Raw genomic sequence first — 20,125 nt, 5'->3', positions numbered from 1 at the left:
TAGAAAGTGCTGGTCTTACCATAAACGCCTTAGGCTACCTCTTTGTGAAAATGTAGATGACCAACCAACACCTGAAGTGAGAAGAAAGATATTACCTGATATTTTCATCTTTGGCCTATAAGGCAATGGTCTCTCTTTTTTTTTTTTTACTTTTAAACCATTTTTAACACTTTGCATTTTCTTATTTAGTTAACCAGTTCATCAGAAGTCAGTTAGTTTAGAATGTCATGTTTATTGGGATCATTTCATATAAATTAGTTTTTTTGTGTGCATATGAGTCAGTGCTCTTGCTGATAAAACAATGCTGATGATTCCAAGATAGAAATTGCAGTTGCTGATTTCAAATGTGACTGGCCTAACGCTCTGTTGTGTTTGCGTTGTCAATTTATGTTCATTAACATGATAGATGGCCCTACTAAAATAGTTATTTTTTCAATGATGTGCCCAGCGGAAACACCATTTACTCTCTTTAGCACAAGCCTGTGGTCCTGTTGTGTGAAAATTACATGTGCTCAATTCACTGACTCAGTCTTAAATAGAGCTATTAATGCTGTCCTGTCTTTTGTGTCCACTGATATATGATAAATAGCATAGAGACGGTTTCAATAAAACTTGGAAAATGAAAACACCATATTGGGAATAGAGACTAACCCATTTGATATTGTGTCAGAAAAGATGTCAGATAAAGAAATACTAAAACAGATATTAGTAAGTATAATAACAATTATAATAACAAATATTGGCAGTAATTCTAATATTTGTGAACATTTCTGTAGTGGGCTACCATTTTTTCTCTTCTTTCTGTATCAGAGAAAATTGGCAGTTGCTTGAGCCTTGAGATACAACTGTACTTTGCCAAGTAAGTTGTAATGGATGGATCTGGATTTGTCTATGTGGTCAATGTTCTGTGGATATTATGACATGATTTTTCACACACAAGGCCTTGGTTATTTACTACATATGAATGGTAACTATAAGTCAGGTTTTTCAGGATGAATAAAACTGCATTTTACTGTTATTTTAACATAATACAAGTAAAGGTATGTAAATTAAACATGAATTGACTGATACAGGACTTGCATATGTGTTGCAGTATATTTAACATTTTAACTTTTCATGACATAAGATAAACATAACTGAAATAAATGCCGACTCATTAGTGTTATACAGTTGCATTTTGTTTGGGGTTAAGTTTGCATACAACATGGTTTACAGATGATAATAGCTAATGTCAGGTGAGGAAGTTGGCCAAGTATTCATTGCAAACTAGGATCTCTTGCCTCCCACAGGATAGGATCAATCTGCTGGGCCAGCTTGCCTCGCTTTTTAACAAAATTACAGAACAGAATGTGATTGTATGTACCAGTAACGGACACTCAGCTAATTGCACTTGACAGAAGCTTCCCTGCTAAAATAATTTAAATACAAATTTGTGACACGATTGAGAATCTGCAGAAAAGAAATATGGTTATCATTTCCGTGTACAGTGGATATTGAAAGTGGAACGGAGCTTTTTTGTTGTTGTGTAATTTTTAAAATGTGACAGAGTACCTTTCTATCTGAATTCTAAAGCCTCCATATTTTGTTGTCGGGTATGTCAGTTAAAGACCAATTTTAGGAGAAAAAAATTAAATAAATAAAAGTGTCCCTGCTAATTTCATGCCCTTACTTCTTTCTTAATTCCAGTGATCGAAGGCTCACAATCCCTGTCGAATGATTGCAGCAGGATGTTGAAATTATTTTTTTTGGCTGTCAAACACCCCAGGCATTGCATAGGAATATTAGAAAAAGTTAAACCCTGTGATACAATGGCTTGTGTTGACCTCAGGAAGTGAATCGATACACAGGACTGCGAGGTAAGCACTGCTGCATGTGTTATTAACAAATAAAAAGTTTAAACAAAACAGAACTTTACAAAAACAAATGGCACTTTGGCCAAAAGACAGACAAAACACGCACTGAACAAACACTAAAGTCAACAAGTATCACACTGTTGTTAAGCCAGCACGAGTACCAAATGTTATTATTCTTTTTAGTTTCTCTGTACTCACGTTCCGTCTCTGAACAACCAACCTCGATCAGCCAAAGCTGCAAGTTTTTATACATGACTACCTCCAAATTAGCAATAAATTTGGTCACATTCTGCATGAGTTTAGCATGGATTGAGAAGTTTAACCCCATCAAATGCTGCATTAATACAAAGTCAGTTGTCTACTCAGAAATGTTGCTGTGGGGGTCAAATTTAATATGTGGATCAGAGCCCTTGACCCGTGCTCCCTGATACCGACCTTGGTGTCTGGACCACCCATTGCTGGGCCTCAGTCCCAGGTCTCAGCCTCATCAGGCACAGTTGTTCGTCCAGACTCCTGTTATGATCCAGACGTTGCTCCGAGACTCTCACCTCTGCTGGCCGCTGCAGCTGCCCGGTCACCAGCCTGTGCTCCAGTTACCCTGTCCACACCGGTCGGGGCCCCTGTCACCATGTCTTGGTCCCTTTTGAGGTGGCGCTGGAGATGACAACGACCCACCCATTGACCCCTGCAAAAAACAGGAACCAAATGAAGAATATCGGATGTACCAGTGGTACCATTCTGAGGGGGAGGGTATGTGGCAGGGATTGTGTATCTATATATATATATATATATATATATATATATATATATATATATATATATATATATATATATATATATATATATATATATACACACACACAAAGCTGGCCTGTATGGACGGGTGGCAAGAAAGAGCCTCATCTTAAAGTCTCATCTTAAAGCACATGTGAAGTTTATGAAAAAGCATGTAGATGACACTGCAATGCATTCTGTGTGAACATTCTCTCCCCATGTTTAATGATTACGGGATCATTTGAAGCAATCTGAGTAATGTGGTCATAAACCATTCTACAAAGCACAATTTTCATTCCATTAGAAATAGTCTTTTTCTGAGGCAGCAGAAAGGATGAACTTGACTGATTTTTTCTTTTGCATGTTCTGTCATCATTCACTCTTAAGCTACAATGTTTCTCCAAAGGTCTGTTTTGACATAAAGTGCCAAACGATATTTACACTGCAGATATTCTTATGCAGCTGATTGACATATTGCCTGTCTCTTGGGTACAATTTCTCCTTGTCCTGAAGCTATGACACTGCAGCTGTGGTAGAAGTTACCCTTGTTTCTTAATTTGAACAGCTGCAGATTGTGTTGTTTGAAGCCTTGCTTGTATGCAAATGCTTTAGCCACAGTAACTTTATTTTGATGTTTTTGTTTCAGATACCTGGTAATTTTAAAGTATGCTTTTTTGCAGTACAGACAGTCATGATTTGTTTGTTTGTTTGTTTTTTATAAATGTGTTGCTTTTCCCTGTTTACAGACATTTTTACTAGGGATGCACCGAATCCAAGTTTTTGAGATTCGGCCGAATCCATCTGAAAAGATTCGGCCGAATTCCGAATCTACAAAAACTGTCAAGAAAACTGAAGGAAACTGTTGAATGAAAATCAGACTGGCGGCTACTAACAAGGGACGCGCTAAAGATATACAGTCCACTGCCACATTGGTAGCCTACTAATTACTTTACGATTTCAGCTTGAGTGCCTTTAAGTAAGATGACACTGGCTGCAACTCTATTGTCGTTTTTTTATACAAAAATAAGCTTACTTGATTTGAAAAACATCATGAACGATACAAGGAACTTCTTACACTACTTGGTTTGATTAAATGAGTAGTACACCACAAAATATGAAAGCTGATTAATTTCAACAAAGAACAATGACAACCTTAATGAAAACAAACTGTAGCCTACTTCAATAGGAACAGTAGCCTGCTATATTACATTAAACCAAAAAAAAAAAAAAATCGAGCTGGTTATCTCTTGCCTTTTTCAATGAATATAATTTAATTAATAAAAAATAAAAACATACCAAGATAACAACTACCTAACCTAAGTTTAATTAACCATTTTTGTAATCTACCAGTGACTTTTGCTGCATACACATCACTGATATAATAGACTTTGGGTCAAACCAATTGTTGTGGTGCTTTTTTTTTTTTTCTTAATCAATGTCATCCTTCTAGAGTCCCCTGAATGCCTTTTAATTTGTTAGTTTTTTTTTTTTTTTTAAACCATTTAAATGCAAAACCATAACAAATCATGTATACAGGCTTTTTTAATGTATTTTGTCCTGCGGTTGCCTTTAATTATGTTTTCTGCACGTACTACTACTTTGTATGTGATGTAGAATACGTGAATGTAAACATCTAACACTAGCACATGCAATACTCTTTGAAATAAATGTGTTATGATTTTGAATGTGCGGTTCTTTGGGACGGTATTATTGTTATTATTTGCGCCCCATCGTCTTTCTTTACAAATTAAACACTGCCGAGTGGAACTCTATCCCTGAATAAGATTCCTTTAATATATTTGGGGATGAAACGCCACATAACTGGTACAACATCAACTTTCTGACGACTGAAAAAAGACAAAAAAAAAAAAAACGACAGCATGGACTGGTTAATATACTTAAAGAAAAAAATCTGGACATTAATTTTGTGGAAATAAATCCAAAAAATCTCAACATCATAAGGGGACTTTGTCCCAGTGCAAGAAGTTCAACAGAGGACCAGAATTCAGTCTCCAGTTGAGATGAGCTGGACTAAATACATATTTTAACAGTAGAAGTTTTAGCATCTCTACTGGTAGCGAGTTTAAAACAGTCAGGAAATCTTTTAGAAATGCAGGTAATGACAAGCCCCCCCCCCCCCCCCGAATTACCAGCCTGGATTTTAAACGTCTGCGGGAAACTGTGGTATATCATGGGAACCACACGGCCTGTCATGGTTTATACCTTTCATATTTGCAATTCAATGTATAACCTTTTTTCCTCATCCACAAGAGCAAAACTTTTGCTACAAAAGAGTTTTCCTATAAATTCTTTGTTTTTGAGAAATTTCTAGAAATTATACATTTTAATTGGGGTATATAAACTTTTGACTACAACTGTATATACAGTCAACTCTCTTTATACCGCCTGGTAAGGACCATGGGCAAAAACGGGCAATAAGCAAGGGTGGTATTATAGTGAAGGTCAACAAAAAACAAAACAAAAACAAAACACACACACAAATAACCTTCTATGTTTGCAATAAATTCACACATCTTAATTTTTTAGTTATACAATTACAGCATCTTCAGGCCTTTTTAATAAAACATTAATCTTTTTTAAAGGAAAGATCTTGATTGAAAATAACACCTACATTTTCCAATTAGAGGGGAAGCCACTAAGAGCGAGATCAGACATGTTTATGTTACTTTGACAATTTAAGGGTCCCTGTAACAGGGCGAGGAGCTTTTATTTAATTTTAGAATGGCGCCTCCACCTCCACCCCTGTGCAAAATATTATTTTGTATTATGATTCATTTTGTGCATTTTTATTGTATTTATGATGGCATAGCCGTGTTATTGTTTGTTTGTGGATTTATTGTATTTAGATATGACGGCAAAGGGCTGTGTGTTTTGTTTTTATTTATTTAAATGTGTTCTGGCAGAGGCGAGGTTGACAGCTTGTCATCTGCCAGTAATAAGAAAACTCGTGCAGAATGTGACTGAGGGATTAATAAATACTTGATAGCTAGTTAATCCCTCGGTCACTAATATAAAAGCCTGCAGCTCTCGGCACTTGGGGTGGGTATGTACAGAGGAGAGTATGGGAGAGTAAGAGGAGGGAAATTTAATGGAAAGCAAAAGAATAGGAACAGTGACAGCAATCTGCCCAGCTTGACCTGTTGTACTTTGTGTTCATGACTTTGCTTCGGTTTCACTATTTATTTTGCTCAGTAAGCACTGTTTTTGTTAAAACCTTTTATTTTATTTTTGTTTAAATAAATGGCTCACATCTTTTTGCCCTGCAGTACTGCCTTTGTTATTCTTCCTGCATCTGGCCTGATGTTACCACAACGTCATTCCTGTCACAGTCCCAAATTATTTCAATTTTATCAGAATTTAGCATCAACATTTTTTCTGACATCCATTTTTTGATGTCGGCCAGTCAGTGCACCTACAGCTAAGTTGTCCCCTGGTTTAAATGATAAATATAGCGGAGTGTCATCTGTGTAGCAATGGAAGTTTACCTCATAACTTCAAGCAATATCCCCCAAAGGCAACATATATAGTGAGAAAAGAATAGGACCAAGAATGGAACCTTGCGGAACACCCCAAGTAACTGCAGATATATCGGGGGTGTCGTCCTCAATTTTGACAAACTGAAATCTATTTAACAAATAAGAACGAAACCAAGACAGGACATTCCCTGACAATTTTCAAGGCGATCAATTTAAATAGAGTGGTCAATGGTGTCAAATGCAGCACTTAAATCTAGTAACATAAGAACTGAGAACAATAAATCATTTACAACTTTAACAAGGGCTGTTTCAGTCCTGTAAGCATTAAAGAAGTCGGACCGACACTTCTCATTTATGTTGTATGATACAATAAATGTGTTAAGTTGATGAGCCACCACTTTCTCTAAACGTTTGGATGGGAATGGGAGATTAGAAATAGGCCTGAAATTATTAAGAACTGTGGGGTCTAGGCCAGTTTTTTTTAAGTAATGGTTTAATAATTGCACCACACTTGGAGAACACTCGTTTAGCTTCCTGGCTCTGACTCTTTGGAACCCTCTCCCAGCTTTTGTGTGTGATGCTCCCATCGCCGCTCCCTTTAAATCAACTCTAAAGACCCACCTGTTCTCGCTTGCTTTCCATGCTCTTTAAGCCTGATATCTGCTATTAAGTGCTGTGTTGCTGCTACTATCTCACGTATTATGTTACTATCATGTATTATGCACTTTCTATTGTATTTAATGTACGATTTCATGTATTATGCTACTATCATGTATTATGCACTTTCTACTGTATTTAATGTATTATGCATTGTTTTGTTTTGTTTTTTTACTGTAGCATGTATTATGCATTTCTCTATATTTAAAGTATTATGGATTTTCTTGTTGTTACTGCATGCTGTAAAGTGCTTTGTGATGGTGATCCATTATGAAAGGCGTTATGTAAAATAAAGATTGATTGAGTAACAGCAACCTTGAAGGAGTTAGGAACAACACCAGACAACAGTGAGCTGTTAATGATACTTAGAGAGGCAGTGTTAATCTTAGCAAATACTTCAGTGTAGTAGGAATAAGGTCTAAAATACAAGTAGTGGATTTCATGTTCATTACTAGAGTCATAAGATCTTATCAGAGAAAAAGTGTCAAAGACTTGTTCAGATCTTGGAGCATCAAATAAGTGTGGTTCATCATTGCTATTTTGTGACACATCCTGTTTTAATGGTGATATTGAGTACCTGATTGCGAATGTCAGCAATTAAAAAAAAATATATATATATATATATATATATATATATATATATATATATATATATATATAAATATTTTTCGTAGTTACCTCCCAACTCCCGGTGTGACAAAGACGGCTGTAGTGGGGACGTCAGACCAGAAGAAACACACAGTACTGCGAGATGAAATGATAAATGGATGCGGTTTATTATTATAAAATAAAACAGAACAAAAAATAGGACATGGCACTTGACACCAAAATAAATAGACAAACAAAGCGGAGTAACACTTAAACAAACAGTGCACTAACAGACAAACACGGTGAGTCAAAACAACGGTTATATATTTATGTTTAGTTATCGTTTTAAATTCTCTCCTCTCCACTCACCGAACACACAACCCCAAGTGAGTGAAAACATGCTGCTTTTATGCAGCTGTACCGAGACTCAATTGCTAATCAATCATTCAATTGGAGTCTCGGTACAGCTGCATGTGAATTAATAAAGTGCAATTCCCCGCGATGGCATATTATTACATTTTACCTGCACATGAAGTGCTGTGCAATCCTTGTGCCTAAATACAAATATATATTTTAAACAACTCGCAGGAGAGTTGAAGTAGACAAAGCTTCTAAGAACAACTAGGTGGCTGATTAATTATAAGAATGAGTTTTAATATAGCGTGTTGGGTGCTTGATGGGACCAGGTAATGATAACTAAAAAAGAACAGCATATTGGTCAGAGAAAGTGAGATCAGTAATTAAAATGTTCTGTACATCTAAGTCATGAGAAATGACTAAATCCAGTGTATGGCCGTGCGCAGTGGTAGGGCCGGTAACATGTTGTGTAAATCCCAATGACTCCAACAGTGATCTAAACATTCTGGCAAAAGGATCCAGACCCACATCAACATGAATGTTAAAACAATCAATGTTGATAAGAAATATCCAAATTCACTTGACACTAAAGTATTGCGGTTTTCAATACCCCCCCCCCCCCCCCCCCCATAAAAAAAAAAGAGTAGCCCCTCGTTTAACCGGATATGTTTATCTGACATTAGGAGTGTCGGGTATAAATAAAAACATGCACACATACATTCATTATGCTCAATGTATTTTAAATGTGTATATCATTGCACTAATAACACTAATGAGGTAGGCTACACATTACATTAGGAACAAAAATATAAATCTGAACAATACGATTATACAGTATTCACTACACTCGTAAAATCAAATGAACAACTAGCACACTTTCTTTTTACATTAGCCTGTATGCTACCAGTATGATAACACAAAATAAATCATGTTGCTGCATTGCACACATTGGTGTAATGTGAATAAAAGATTATTTTAAATTTAAATTTATTATTATTATTATTATTATTATTATTATTATTATTATTATTATTTCCCCTTCGAGCTGTGACCTGACAAAGGTCAACCTAAAGTGAAAACGTGACCCTCACCAGAAAAATCACCCTGGGCTCAACTTAGACACTATCATCATATGTAACACCTCTGGCTTTTCAGAAAAAAATACCAGAAGCACCTAACTCACTTTTGGCAAGATACCAAAAGAGGGGTACGTGAAGAGTTTTATTCAAACTTCAGCCCAACCCGTTACCCTGTAAGGCAGCGGTTCCCAACCTTGGGGTCTATGTTCCAGGAAGGTGATGTTAAACCAGTGTGTTGATATAGGCTGGCTGAAATATGTTACATGACAGAAAGAAACCTAATGTGGATGCTTTTCTACGAAAAGTTTCTGCTTCGAGCTCTAGCAGTAAAGCTAATGATATAAACCAGAAACAAAAGGAGTGCTAGACACGAATGCGGAAATATGATGAATCCTTCCTTGAGTTTCGATTTACAAGTACTGAATTGAACAGGGAAGAAAGGCTGTGTTGTCTGTGGAGAGCATGAAACTCAATAATCTTAAACGTCACCTGAGATCACAACACAAGGAAGATGAAGGAAAGCCAAGGTCCTTTTTCAAGTGTTATACAAAGGAATTGACTTGCCAGAAGTTAAAATTCAAGAATGCTATGTCCGTGTCAGTGCAGTTGCAGAGGGCCTCATTTGAGGTGAGTTATCGAGTTGCTCAGTGCAGGAAATCTCATACTGCTGGAGAAACGTTGGTCTTGCAAACTGCAATCGACATGGTCAGAATTATACTTGGGGGGGCGGGGGTGGTGCAGCATAATATCTGAAAGTGATTCCTCTCTCAAACATTACCGTCAAGCATAGGGTAGAAGCAATTGCTGTGAATCAAGAAGAAACACTGAACAAACGCCTGAAGCAAAAGGTCAATGTGAGCACTGAGAGACGTGATGCACATTTCTTAGCCTATGTGCCCTACAACAGGGAAGGAGACATTTTTGAGGAAATACTTTTTTGTCTGCCTTTTCCTAAAAACGAAACAGCACAATAAATGTTTGATATGCTGCAAGGCTACATACAGGAGAAAAAAATCCCTTTGGATAAATTGGTGGGATTCTGAACTGATTTGCATGCCATAGTAAAGAAAGTTGCACCTGCTGCAGTATGGACAGACTGTCTTATTCACAGAGAATAGCTGACATCAAAGGAACTGAGTAAAGAACTGAACATTTTGAATATTTTACAAAAAGAATTGAATATTTTACAAAATGTCATTTCAATTGTGAAATTCATCAAGGCTCATCCATTTCGCGCTCCTCTCTTTGCCCAGTTGTGTGATGAAATGGGGTCCAGGCATGATGCTCTGCTGTTTCACATTGAGGTTAGGTGGTTCTCAAGGGGAAAAGTGCTTGAACCATTCTTTGAACTCAATGGACTATAAAAAAGAATTTGTGATCTTTCTTTGTAATAATGATCAGATGTGTCTGTTGGCATACCTCAGTGACATCTTTATGAAGCTAAACGATCTAATAAACATTTACAAATCGGTTTACAAACACTGTTGACATTTTTGTGACTAGGATAATTATATGTAATTCAGTCAATATCTAGCAGAGGGCACAAGGGACCAATAAAAGGTGATACAAAAACTTAGTGTTACAATATTATCTGATCAGGGGTTTTGTAGGCTCAGTAATTCAGGCTTAAAGTTGCAGAACATACTGGTACGTTCATACTCCCTGGGGCCCAGGGAACAGCGAACATACTCTATGTTCATACTACTCAAAGGGTTAAATGAACACTTACCTGAACTAACAATTTGGTTAATCACATTTTTTAACTATTCTTCAGCTTATAAAAAATTGGAGATTACAAATTCTAATCAATTTCATACATAACTTGAAATCAAACTAACTTTCAAATCATTCAACAACTTTGATTAGGCCAATTGTTAGTTTACTTCAGTTTTCAAAAAAGAAATTCAACAACTTTGATTAAGCCAATTGTTAGTTTACTTCAGTTTTCAAAAAAGAAATTGAGTTAGAAACAAAGTAACAGCAGACACAGAGGGGTTCGCAGAACCAAGATTGAGACCCACTGATCTAAGTCATATTAGGCTGTTTCAGACAACTTTTGAATCCTCACCAACCCACTGACCTGCCCAGTGGTGGTGACTACCTGTGTGGTCTGAAGTGAACCCACCTACTATTCCAGTTACACAGTGTGTGCTGGAAAGCCTTGTCAGAACATGGGTGAAGTAAGAGCGCAGTGGCAGTCTTACCTGACAATGTCTCGTATTTTTTAGCTTTGTCAGCTCTTACTGTCACTTAAAATGTAGTTTTTTTTTTTGGTTTGTAATATTTATCAGTTTACAAAGCACAAATCAAAATAAACAAAAGCCTAACTTCACCAAGGAATGCTAAACTAAACTTTTCACCAGTTCTAACTATACCAGACAGCTATGCTGATTACCGGTCACAAAACACACATACTGTATCTTGTCGTAAGGTCTCATCATAAGGAGACGTAAGGTTTCTCCACATGTCTTATCCCTAATGTAGACAGTCTCCCCATGTGTTGCCCTGCTTGTATACACCTGCCTCAATTATTAGCAGATGTCCTTAATTAAGTTAGATCCAGGTGTAATTCATCCTGGCTCAGTCCTGTGGCATCTGTAGTGTAGATGTAGTGTTGAACGTCAAGGACTACACCTTTCCTCCCCCTACTCTGCCACAATGGACTTTCTTGATGATAAGTATTCAATATGCCAGTTTGAACAATGATCGCAAGTGGATTAAGAGTTTCTAGCCTGTCGGTAGCTGATTGGAACTTATGCTATGGAAAGTAAAGAGATTGTTATAAAGATTTTTCTCTCACTCTGATGTCCCCTCCCCTGCAAAGACAATGTGTCTCGTGTCTTTTTTTTTAATTTTTTTTACAATGGTCAGTGTTTGTATAATCCTCTATTTTACGCCTTGTTAACGAAATGTACCCTTCCTTAATGCACTAAGCGTTTTTTTTTTTTAAAAGTGCTATATTGCAGTTTGCACATTGGTGATTTAAAATTGCTATTTTGATCAATCTTAATTATGATGACCTGTTAATGGAAAATCTGTAGTTGATCACTTGGATCTTGAACAATGTGTTGTTGCTTCGTTTAACCATGCTGTCAAATAAAAAACGTTCTCATTGATTTTATATGTACCTGTTGACTTGTGTTTTTCTTGGTGACACTGACCTTTGGATTTTAACTTTATCCAAATAAAAAGAACCTGATCAATTATCTAATATTGTTCTGTGCTTTATCACACTGAACTGGCGTAGTCAGACGTCATATTAAAAATTACCCTTCTCTTTGTAGTCCCTCTGAGCGAGCGGATGTTACATGTGAACATTTCCACTATACCATCCTAACCTTTTATAAATCTTGAGGTGAAACTGCAAGTTAAGTTGAGAAACATTTGAGGGAGTCACAGAAGTCAGTGCTTTGTTTTTTACTGGTCTTCATTCGTAAATATTATCTGGATCATGTCACTAAACTAGCCTGTGCTTTATTTGGCTAATCAACCAATAGTGATGAAAATGCATTACACTACACACAGTGTCTGCTGCACATAGCTGTAAAACATTTTCTGCAAAATAACTACAGTTTTAATACACAGTATTCTGCTGTGACATTCTTTTGTATTTGCTAAAGCGATATACTTTGGATACAGAAAAAAAAAAAAAAAAAAAAAAAAAAAAACTGTTAGGACTTGCACAAACACCAATTATGGTACTTCCAGTCCAAACAGTAGATGTATAACATATAAAGGGTAGTGCAATTTTTTCAGTATGTGTCTTTCAGGTGGAACAAAAAAGACAATGGAACCAAGAATGTATACAATCAAAAATAAAAATGTATTTTGTATTAATATGTCATCCATCTCCTCTCAGACCCTTGTGTTGACAATACAAAGAATATCAAATTGTTTCCTCCCCTGCGGTTGTCATTTGCTTCTTTTCTCAACAAAGATATTGCTTTTTAATGTCAACTGCAGTTACGTGTGCCAGATAAAGAATAGCAATCTGGGGCATATGTTGAGAACCATTCCTACAGAGGATTTTGCATCACATTTAAACACGAGCTATTAACATAGTCAACCCTCTACCAGGGATTATTAGCAGAGAGTAAAGCAGGTACAATTGAAGGGCAACTTGTCACTGTGCCACCTAGTGGAATGTGTACAATGTTACACAATGTTTTTATTTAGTACAATGTATTTTTATTTTTGACAAACCATGTAAATTGCTGTGTTTAAAGGTGTCTGCTAAATACTGAATAACTACTACATAATAAGACAGGTTATTAAAGTTTCCTCACACGAAGATTAAAAAATGACATTGTATCTGTTTATACTCCAAGGTACATTGATGTAGGTAGACTTTTGATGACAACTGTAGCATTTTAGGTAGTTGAATACGCATTACGGTGTATTTTCATTGGTTTTGGACATATGGTTACTGAATTACAAGGCTATTCTATTTAATATTAACTCATTAATGTAGTGTACTTATGATTGAATTGTTTTGTCAGTGATATTCTGAAGAAATATCCTTTGTTTCACAGGTGCAAATCTCAGTGTGCAACCTTCCACTTGAATCCCTGTCTTTTCTTCTTGAATCTGTCCTTCCTGCTATATCTGACAGCCAGCTTTCTCTTTCACCACCTTCAGAGCTCAACAAGAGCAGGCAGACAAGAAGATCCAAAACGGGGAAAGACATCAGCGTAGATCAGGGCTTTTCAAACTCGGACCTGGGGACCCCCTGTGGCTGCTGGTTTTCATTCCAACCAATTCATTACTTAACTAGGCCCTTAATTGAACTGATAATTTGCTTAATTAGAACAATTTTACTTGTTTTCAGCTTTTGAACAATTGCATATTTCAAGTTAGCTATAACAGTTTATAAATAACTTGAACTGCAACTGTTAAGAGCTAAAAACAAGTAAAAATGCCTAATTTAAGCAAATGATCAGTTTATTTATTAGTTCATGTGGCAGAGCATAGCTCTGCTCTTTAGAAATTGGCAGGGATGGGGTTAAATTCCCCTACCTGCCTGGGTTCATTGTGTTCAGGTGGCTGGGGTTGATTAGATGATTAGCTTAATTAATGATCAATCAGCGCCCAGCCACCTGACATAAAAGGAGGCCTCTGCTTCTCATTTGAGGGGAGGTAGTTGAGGAAGCAGGTTGGTGTTTGTGGTTGTTTGTTAGTTTGAAAGGTTTGAATCCAGTGAAGGTATTGCCCAGCCTGGAAACCTTATTTTTTGTAAGTTTTGTTTTTGCTTTATTTGTGTCTAAAGATCTTTGTTTTGCCCTTGTGCACTTTATTTTTGTGTTTTTTTTATAATAAAATTAGGATTTTTTGAACTGCAGTCTGTCTCTGGGCCTCTTTTCACTCACCAGCCTGCCACAGTTCAGTTAAGGGTATAGTTAAGTAATTGAGAGCCCGGGTGGAATGAAAACCAGCAGACACAGGGGGTCCCCAGGACAGAGTTTGAGAAGCCCTGGCGTAGATGATCTTTTGAAAGCGGCTATGACGTACCTTAGTGAAGGAGAAACACCAAAATGACTGGATCCAGCTGAAACGTTTGGAAAATAAGTAACATCAGCACTAAAGAAACTGCCAGCTGAAAAACGTGCAGAGGCTCGATTTCAGTTGCATAGTGTGCTACACAGCATGAGTAAAGAAATGTTAAAAAAAAAAAAAAAAAAGAAAACACTATCAGTTTTTTAATTATTTGTATTTGTTCAATAAAAAACACTTTGACTATTAATATTTAATTGTGTTATGACAACTGTAATGCATGTGCTTATTCTATTAATTCATATATTGTATTTAATCAAATTAATCTAACTGTAAAATAGATCTTAACTCCAAATACCGTAAATATTATTGGTTTATCTCTTAAGTTTCCTGAAAAATTTGCCATTGGAAGTTGCCTGGTGTTACAGTGGCTTGCGAAAGTATTGACCCCCCTGGGCATTTTTCCTATTTTGTTGCCTTACAACCTGGAATTAAAATGGATTTTTATTTGGATTTCATGTAATGGACATACACAAAATAGTCCAAATTGGTGAAGTGAAATGGAAAAAATAACATGTTTCAAAAAATTCTAAAAAATAAATAACAGAAAAGTGGTGCGTGCATATGTATTCACCCCCTTTGCTATTAAGCCTCTAAATAAGATCTGGTGCAACCAGTTACCTTCAGAAGTCACATAATTAGTTAAATAAAGTCCATCTGTGTGCAATCTAAGTGTCACATGATCTGTCACATGATCTCAGTATATATACACCTGTTCTGAAAGGTCCCAGAGTCTGCAACACCACTAAGCAAGGGGCACCACCAAGCAAGCGGCACCATGAAGACCAAAGATCTTTCCAAACAGGTCAAGGACAAAGTTGTGGAGAAGTATAGATCAGGGTTGGGTTATAAAAAAATATCCGAAACTTTGAACATCCTTATGAGCACCATTAATGCCATTATTAAAAAATGGAAAGAATATGGCACCACAACAAACCTGGCAAGAGCGGGCCGCCCACCAAAACTCACGGACCAGGCAAGGAGGGCATTAATCAGAGAGGCAACAAAGAGACCAAAGATAACCCTGAAGGAGCTGCAAAGCTCCACAGTGGAGATTGGAGTATCTGTCCATAGGACCACTTTAAGCCGTACACTCCACAGAGCTGGGCTTTATGGAAGAGTGGCCAGAAAAAAAACATTGCTTAAAGAAAAAAATAAGCAAACACGTTTGGTGTTCGCCAAAAGGCATGTGGGAGACTCCCCAAACATATGGAAGAAGATACTCTGGTCAGATGAGACTAAAGTTGAGCTTTTTGGTTTTGCCTTGAAGAATGGGCAAAAATCTCAGTGGCTAGATGTGCCAAGCTTATAGATACATACACCACGAGACTTGCAGCTGTAATTGCTGCAAAAGGTGGCTCTACAAAGTATTGACTTGGGGGGGGGGGGGGGGGGGGGGGGGGGTTACGCACTTACCGCACGCTCAAAGTTTCTGTTTTTTTGTCTTATTCTTGTTTGTTTCACAATAAAAAATATTTTGCATCTTCAAAGTGGTAGGCATGTTGTGTAAATCAAATGATACAAACCCCAAAAAAATAAATTTTAATTCCAGGTTGTAAGGCAACAAAATAGGAAAAATGCCAAGGGGGGGTCAATACTTTCGCAAGCCACTGTACATAGAAGTTGAAGCAACTTGGTTGCCAGCAACTCTTTTGATGCAACACTTGCGTCGTGTTACATTCGCTTAAGGCTTCAATTATTGGGTAACAATACTGGTATTATTTCAATTGAAAATACCCTTATCCTTACTGGACGAGTCTTAACGGACTTTGCTGAGGTTAGTCCGTCTGTCTTGTTTGACACAGTCACAAAGATGAAAACTACCAGTTGTCTCTTTAATCCCATTCCTGTTTCCTTGTTTAAAGTCTGTTTTTCAGCCTAGGCTTTTCAGCTTTCATTACTAATCTTATTAATAAAGTTTTGAATCCTGGAGTAGTGTCCTTAGGATTTAAACGGGCTGCTGTTACACCACTGCTTAAAACGCCCACTTTGGATGCCTCTGCATTCGACAATTACAAGCCCATTTTTAACTTACCCTTCCTGGTTAAGGTTTTAGAAAGGATTGTAGCAGGCTCAATTACAGTCCCATTTGCTATCAGATCAGCTTTATGAAACCTTTAAGTCCAGGTTCAGGGCAGCCCATAGTACTGAAACTGCTTTAAGGTAATTAATGACTGACTGATGGCTGCAGACTCTGGTTCACTGTCAATCCTGGTTCTTTTAGATCTAAGTGTTGCTTTTGATACTGTAAATCACAACATTTTGTTACACCGTCTGAAATGTGTGATTGGTCTTTCTGGTATAGTTTTGCAGTGGTTCACATCCTATCGTTCTGATTGAACAGTTTGTTACATTGGATGGGAATAAATCTGATGTTTGCCCATTGAAAACTGGTTTCCCACAGGGCTGTTTTGTGACCCGTTTTATTTAGTATTTATTTACTGCCTTTTGGTCAAATAATCAGCCAACATGGTATTCAATTCCATTGTTATGCAGATGGTAGTCAACTGTATTAGAAAACTACACCAATATAACTGTGGCTGTCTCTATTGAATAATTATTTAGCCAATATAAAGACTTGGTTGCAGCAAAATTGAGATAATGTCAGTGGCTTTACCGCATCAGATCTCAACAGCAGTTGATTTTAGCAGGAGATCAGATCCCACTTCATTGGTTACCAATCTTGATGTGAGATTTGACCCTCTGTTATCATTTGAGGATCATATTAAGAATGTCTGCAGAGTTTCTTCCACCTTAGGAACATTGCTTGACGTAGATCCTCATTATCTATGACTGATGCTTACACATGCCTTTATTTCAACAAGACTGGATTACTATAATGCTCTTTTTGCAGGTATCTCCTTTAAGGTTATCAATAGGTGACAATATGTTCAAAATAGTGCTGCCTGTATTCTCACTAAGACCAAGAAACATGAGCATATATCTCCTGTCCTTGCTTCTCACCATTGGCTGCAAATATAGAATTGATTTTAAGGTTTTATTACTAACTTATAAATCCTTACATTCTCAAGGCCCTGCCTATCTTAGGGATATCCTTCAGTACCACATACCTAAATGAAAATTGAGATCTGGTAATAATGTTCTTTTGTCCGTGCCTCGGACTTGTCTGCGCACTGCGGGTTATCAGGCTTTCTGCTCTTTAGCCCCATGCCTATGGAACGCCCTGCTGAGCTATTTGAAAAATTATGACCCAGTTGATGTTTTGAAATCTAATCTTAAAACTTACTTCTTTCATTTGGCTTTTAAATGAAAAGCGCTATATAAATAAAATTTAATATTATTATTATGTGCCAGCGTCACCCGAGAGGAGGGAAATGAAACGCACATCACCCGGAAGAAGGGAAGTGCAATTCATTAATAGAGACTGGGGGTTCAACAAGCAAGTGACACTGTTAACCGGCCGCCCCTGATGTCCACAATCATAGTTATGAAAAATGCCTAGTAAGTTGGTAAACAAACCTGACCATGGTTGATTAATGATTTAGCAATAACTGGTTGTGATATATGTTCACTGATAAGTGTTGGCAGTAAAACCACATTATTAATAACTGTTCCCAGTCTCTACGTTGGGAGCAGCCCTTATGCACTTAAGTGATAGTGCCCGTCAATGAAGGCTATACCGTGTGCTAGTTGACTGCAACTGGAGTTTTGACCCGAGCCCGGGTGCTAACGAAAGTCAAGGTCAACTAACACATGGTAGAGCCTTCATCGAGAGGGCACTATCACTGTCTCTATTGGAGAATGATTTTTCTCATTATTTTCTTTAAAAAAACACTTTAAAACTACATTTACCTTGAACTTGATTCATCGGGTACCTTTCCACTGAGAAGTCCAGAAAAAGTTCATAAAGGATCACAAACATAATTAGAGGAAAAAAAGAAAAAAAACATTAAACAAATAATTGTTTTACTTGTCAGAGTTGTTTATAGTTTATCTGAACAGTGCCTGATATTTGAATGGAGTAATATTACTGAACTGACTGCGTCTCGCTTAGTTGTTGTTGAAAGATGCAGTCTGTGATTGGCTGACTCAGCAGTTGCAAGTACAAGGCTGGTTGCTTTCATCAATTCACAGCATTGATTGGCTGGATTTGGTGAATCAAAATTTGTATTTGGACTAATTGTGTCTTTGAAAGTATTTAGCCAGTAGTACTTGCACGGTTTGATTTTAAATTTGAAAAAGCCAGTAGTACTTGCACGGTTTGATTTTAAATTTGATTCGCAGGTGAGGTGACATTCCAGCAGGCATTTACTGTGTACTACTACTGTGTAGTATTGAATCATATGTTAATTGATATCAGAAAATAAACATGTCATTAACTACAGTAGTTAACAAGTTAAGTACTTCTATAGAAATAGAAGCAAAACTGTGATATTCAGAGAGGTAAGCTATAGGGGCACGTTCTATTATGAGGCGTTCAGCTAAGCACTGAGACAAGATTTACTGGACAGACTGATATACTGTAAGTACTGTATGTTAAAACTCTCTGGGTAGTTTCTTGTCTACAAGGAACCTAAGTCTTTCATCATCTATGTAAAATAATATTTTTTATATCCAAAGAACTGCTACTACTTGGGGAAACCAAGGAAGTGGTAAGTGCCTAGTTCTTTAAAGTTCATAAAAACATGTACAGCAAATGGCAAAGTGCAATTCGAGATCCAACTCTTAAGTGCATACAGCTGTCATCCGTTTACGATGTCAAACACACTTCCAATTGTAATGGACTTGGTAGTTCACTGACCTGAGTAGATGAGACTGCCTGCAGCCTCTGAACCAAAGAACGTGTTCTGCAATAAGATTGTTTCATATAGAGTGGTGTATATGAATTCCACATATTCTCTTCATAATTAAATATAGCATCTGCGCTTCACACCATTTATTACTGAGTACTGGGACTCGCTTGCAGCATTGGACCAGGTCTGGTACCAGCTTATCAAACCTGATCTGACCCTTTCTACACACGTGCAAAGAAAAATAAGATCCAGAATTATTCCTAGGTCACTCCCTCTGTTCCAAGAGTTGTTCTCTCTCTGTCTAACCACCTTATTATGTACTGTTAAAGTATAAAGACGTACACTACAGAAATGTTATCTTAGACAGCTTGATGAGTTTTTGCAAGGGGTAAAGTAGATAGATAGCTATTTAAATTAAACAAGGGGCTTGGATGAAAAAAAGATTGCATTGTGCATGCAAATGGGAGAAAAAGAAATTGCCACAACAGCTAATCTATCAGACAGCACAGAAATGACAGCAATACAATAATGAAAAACTGCTGTATGTAGCACCCATCTCAGATCCTTGTATTCTGTATTCTAAAATTGCATCGCCTTCTTGCAAGTTATCTTAAAATGAATGGGAAAGACTTCATGCTTATGTTGGACTCCACGCTCGCCAAGATAAGCAACAACTAAGACATAGCTTCTTTTACTGTAAACTAATGTGATCTATATGTGTTTCCTTCCATCTGATGTATCCTTCTGCCCGGTGTTGGTGGCTGAAGTGTAATGTTGGCTCCAGGGATCAGCCTATTTTGTCTCCCTGGCGCATCACCACACACAAAGGCTGCAATGCTGGCTTCAGGGATCAACCACAGTGCGGCCTCCTTTGCACATCGGCATGACAATCGTCTGGACTGAGCTGAGTAGGGCCCTTCTCTGGGGTCTTCAAGTGGGCATTTTGTCGACTAGTTTTGTCGAATAGCATCGACGTTTACATTGACATTGCTTTCTTTCTGCTATGCTTGAGGTCG

This window comes from Polyodon spathula, chromosome 11 (assembly GCF_017654505.1).
Source record: "Polyodon spathula isolate WHYD16114869_AA chromosome 11, ASM1765450v1, whole genome shotgun sequence".
NCBI lineage: Eukaryota > Metazoa > Chordata > Actinopteri > Acipenseriformes > Polyodontidae > Polyodon > Polyodon spathula.
The sequence above is the reverse complement of the archived record's forward strand: the minus strand, read 5'-3'. Positions refer to the sequence as shown.